The sequence below is a fragment of the Myotis yumanensis genome, unplaced genomic scaffold (genome assembly GCF_028538775.1).
Source record: "Myotis yumanensis isolate MYYU_CA2020_CCGP unplaced genomic scaffold, mMyoYum1.0.hap1 SCAF_9, whole genome shotgun sequence".
Lineage (NCBI taxonomy): Eukaryota > Metazoa > Chordata > Mammalia > Chiroptera > Vespertilionidae > Myotis > Myotis yumanensis.
In genome coordinates, this window is record NW_027223760.1 from 60,132,727 (window position 1) to 60,137,715 (window position 4,989).

The 4,989-nt window shown below is 39.7% G+C and overlaps 1 pseudogene; it reads right to left on the reverse strand.

Moving 5' to 3' along the window:
• Positions 1 to 1,770: 1,770 nt before the first annotated feature.
• LOC139016982 (programmed cell death protein 6 pseudogene) lies at positions 1,771 to 2,594 on the reverse strand (annotated as a pseudogene).
• Between the last annotated feature and the right edge of the window lie 2,395 nt (positions 2,595 to 4,989).

Sequence of the window (4,989 nt, forward strand, 5' to 3'; positions counted from 1 at the left end):
TTTCAGTCTCATAGATATTTGTAAATCATATAAAAGAACATTCATTCTCTTATAGACAAGTTCATTGCCCTTGAATTTGTTATTTCTTGGTCTTTTCTTCAATATATTTTTTCCAAAAGTTCAATACAGATTTTTTTTTTATAGCTAGGAGAAGGAAGACTGAGTGAACATAACCTGCCCTTTCAAATGGTCAAGTCAATTTAACAAAATATTCATGGGGACATCACTGTGTCAGACACAGTGCCAGACCCTGAGGATGCACAGAGGGGTGTTTGGCTGCACAGTGTCTAGACCAATGAGAAATCCAAATATGAAACATGAGGTAGTAATATTTTAATGAAAGATAGGATAATGGGGACATATGATACTCTGAGAGCTTGGGGGATTCGTACCATACCATTCCCCCCCACACAAAAGAATCGCCTCTGTTGAGATCTTTTGAAAGAGGAGAGGAGAGAAGTGGTGGTGGTCAGGATATGGTGTATCAGTCTGCTGGGGCTGCCATAACAAAACACTATGGACTGAATGGCTTAAGCAATTTTATTTCTTACAATTCTATAGACTGAGAAGTCCAAGATCAAGGTGCCAGCCAACTTGGTTCCTGATAAGAGCTTTCTTCCTGGCTTGTAGATGGCTGCCTTCTTGCTGTGTCCTTGATAAGGGCAGAAATAGAATATTGGGGGCCAGCTATAATTGTAAGAAATATTAATCATGCTGTGTTAACTGTGATTGTTTTGTTCTGATTAAAGAGGGCGCATTCTGGCCTAGCTGGGAGTTGCGTGTGAGTCCTGGGAGCTCACCTGGAAATGTGGCCCATCCTCCCCATCAGGGAGCTGCCTATTATCATGGAAAGATTAGCAACCTTGTTGTAGAAACCAGAGCCCGTCAGCCCTTTGAAGAACCCCAGCCTTTTTCATGTCACAAGCACTTTGAAGACCCCCCAGCCTTTGCATACCTTTGCAAATATCCAGACCTGTAAACTGTCCATTTGGCATGCCTTTTGCCTACTTCACCATGTAATCCTTGTCCTTCTACCCAACATAAGCAGCTGGTTTATGGTGGGGACAGAGCAGATTTTTGTGGATGACCTGCTGCTCTCCCATACTGCCAGCAGTATTGGAATAGACACTCATATGATTCAACCCTGTCTCTGTTTAATTGTCTCAAGTAGTGACAGGCAGCACAAATCCATTGATTGTCCGGTTACATCCTCACATGAGGGCTTGGGGGGTAGCAGGAAAAAAAGAGAGAGGAGGGAGAGGGGAGAGTAAGAGGAGAGTATGCGCTCTGGTGTCTCATAAGGACACTCATTCTATTGGATAACAGTCCCACTCTTTTTTTTTAACTACATTTGGATTTTTATGTTCAAAGAATTCTATGAAATTTAAACACACTCTTGTAAGAGGACCAATTATATCTATGCATTTCCACAAGTGAGTCATGCAGACAACCGAAAATGACCGTAAGGTATCCAGAGCCCCTTGAAGCTCCACTCATGAGCACATCAGAGATGGCCTGGGACAAGGGGTATATTGCTTTATTGCATACCTTGCATATTTAAATGAATACAATAAACCCCTTTTAAAAAGTAAGGCACATGAAAAGTCTTCTGTGCAAGTTCTGTATTATTTTAAAATTCCTATTGGCTAATAAAAGTATTTCCACTATAGAATTGGAGCTACATAGAAAAGCACATGATAAATGTTTGACATGCAGAATACCTGAAACATTATCATATCTTACCTCATGGCACAATTAAACAGTCCCAAATCAAATGCCTGTATCTGAATAACAATATGACTATTGTTCCAACTGCAAAAATGTTAATCAGATTATCCACATATGTACAGTTGGGTCCCCAAATATTAACTATATAAAGACAACTGCATTTGTGCTCCGTTTCACTAACGGTAAGAGATTTGGCATTTTCAGTCTTTTTTTTTCCGTAAGTCAGGTTGCTATTTATAAAAGGCCAGTGTTATACGATGCTGAAGACCATGGAGAGATACTGTTCATATGACACATGAATCCAGCCGTCCTGATCTGTATCGTAGTGTCTGAATATATCTGTCAGTCTCTGCAAGACGATGCAGCCCTGGATGAAGTCATCAAAGGCGATCTGTCCCCGTCCTTGTCTGTCAAACTTGCGAATGAGGACGTCATGAAACTGGTCAGAGAGCCGGTAGCCAAAACCTGAAAGTGCTTGCTTGAGCTCGTTCTTGTCAATCATCCCCGAGTTGTCCCTGTCATAGGTGCGGAAGACATTCTGCCAGTCCGTGATGTACTTCCAGACGCCTGTGAACTCGCTGAAGTTCACACCAGCCTTGTTCTCATGGTCAAACATTGATATGATTGACCTGACAGTCACAGGATTAAATGGAGTCCAGGTGCCATTGGAGAGTGCTTGCTGAAGCTCATTGTCAGATATCACCCCACTTCTGTCTTTATCAACCCTCTGGAAGACGTTCCACAGGAAGCTCTGGTCCGGCAGTGCCGCGCCCACGGGTGGGCCAGGGCTTGGGCCGGTCCCGGGGCCCAGGCGGTAGGGGTAGGCGGCCATGGGCCCAGGGGTGCGGCTAGAATGGGGAGTCAGAGGCGACACGGAACTAACAGTCCTACTCTTAAAATCTCATTTAACCTTAATTACCTCTTAAAAGCCTTATCTCCAAATTCAGTCACATTGGGGGTTGAGGCTTCAACATAAGAATTTTGGAGGGATACAAACATTCAGTTCATAACATATAAGTGGGAGCACAATAGGGTTTGAGCATAGAGTGTTGCAGGAAGACAATATAGAATGGAGAGCCCTATTTCTTTCAAGAATTTGAACATGATTCAATTAGAGGTAGGGAGGGTACCAAGGCAAGCTGGAGTTTAGACTTTATCCAAAGAGCAATAGCAATGACAAACCATTAAAAGACTTTCACAACAGAAGGGGCATGATAAAACTGAATTCTTGAAAGATCTTGTTACAGGGAAAATAGATTGAGGAAGAGCAGGACAGAAGGCAGACAATCAAGGATATTGTAGTTTTAGGGTGTAACAGTGAGGACAGAGAGAATTGGACAGATTAGAGATGGTTAGGGGGTCAAAACAGTAGGACTTAGAGATAATTGACCACTGTAGAAGGAGAGAGAGGTGTCAAAGATGGCACCCAAGTTGATGACTTGGGCTTCCCCAGCACTTGGCACTGGAGGAGACAGGAGCAATATACAGAATACAAAGACAGAATTATCACTGTGGCCCAAGGAGGGCAGTGAGAAAACTTTCCCATAGTTGCTAACTGCCCCCAATCATAGCTGAGTCTCTGACAACCAGAGCTTTTTGTCACTGACCCTGCCTTTTATAGCCACCCTTAAAGTTTAAAGGCTAGTAACACCTCATTGGTGTTTATTAGCTTTTACCAATTTCCACATAGACTTGTGTTCTGAATATTCCTTTTGGGGACTCTAGAGCTATGAAAAGCAGATCTCTTTGATCTTGTCAGTATATGTTGATTGGCTGAGCAATCTTGAAGGAAAGAGATCTTAGATTTCTTTTTCTGAAATATACCTAGATGAAGAAGTAGTTATCCAGGCCAGTGTGGCTCAGTGATTGAGTATCTACCTATGAACCAGGAGGTCATGGTTTGATTCCTGGTCAGGGCATATGCCCAGTGTGGGGCATGCAGGAGGCAAATGATCAATGATTTATTTTCTCATTGATGTTTTGATCTCTCACTCTCCCTCTCCCTTTCTCTGAAATCAATAAAAATAAAATAAGTTTTAAAAAGTAGTTAAGTACTGTAATCCTAAGAAGGATGGGATATGCAAATTGACTGTAACTTAACAACAAAAATGGCAGTGCCCACAGCCAATAAGGAGGGAATATGCAAATTGACACGTCAAGGCGAGAGGCGGAAGGCAGCCCTAGGCCAGAGCGAAGGCGGTGCTGGCAGCCAGGGGAAGGAAGGCCTATTCTTGCATGAATCTTCATGCATCGGGCCACTAGTAACAATAATAATTATTAATGTTATTGAGGCTTACCTAGTACTGGGCTAAGACATATAATATATATCAAATTTAATCCTGACAACCACTCTTGTTGATATGTACTATTATTATCTCACCTTGTAGGTAAAGACACTGAGATTTTGGGTTTAAGGGAGTTGCTAGCTCAGAGGTCAAACTGAGACAGATTAACTCATGACACTCCAGTCCTGATTTTTCTGCCATTTTGTCTCTCCAGTTTTACCTCTTATGGTTTAACAATTGAGATGTAACTTTAAACATCTTATTTGTCCATTAAATTGTTAGAATTTATACTATGATTTACAATAACTTTCTTGTTATTATAATAATGGAGGCTTATTGTGAGAAATTTGAAAAATATAAAAGAAATAAAAATAATCCACAGTCCTACCACCTGGAGATGTCTATTATTATAATTTTTATGTATTTCATGACAGCCTTTTCAGTACATATTTTGTATAGTTGAGGTAAGGTTTTATACATTTTAATCATGCTTTTTTATTTAAGTTATAAATATAATCCTGTTTCCATGCTATTAAACATGAATTACAAGTGTTATTTTTAATGGCTGCAAAATATTTCAGTAAATGGATATATTATAATTGATGTAACCATTCAAGCATTTTTGAACATTTAGTTTTTTTCTCATTTTTTTTACTACTATAAATAATACATTTGGTATTTCAAGTTATTTCCTTTAAAAATATCACCAGAAGTGTAATTATTGTTTGGGAAAGGGTAAAGCTTTTTTAAGACTTTTATTACTTTTTAAAGAATGTAATAATAGACACTCCCATCAGTAGGAAATGACAGTCCCTGCTTCATCAGACCTTCAGCAACACTGTGTATTGCTGATCTTTAGATCTTTGTTAATAATTTAAGTATTTTAATAATATTATTTTAAATTCATATTTCCTTTGACTACAAATAACATTTACTAGTCCCATTATTATACATCTTTAGGATTGTTTTTAACTTA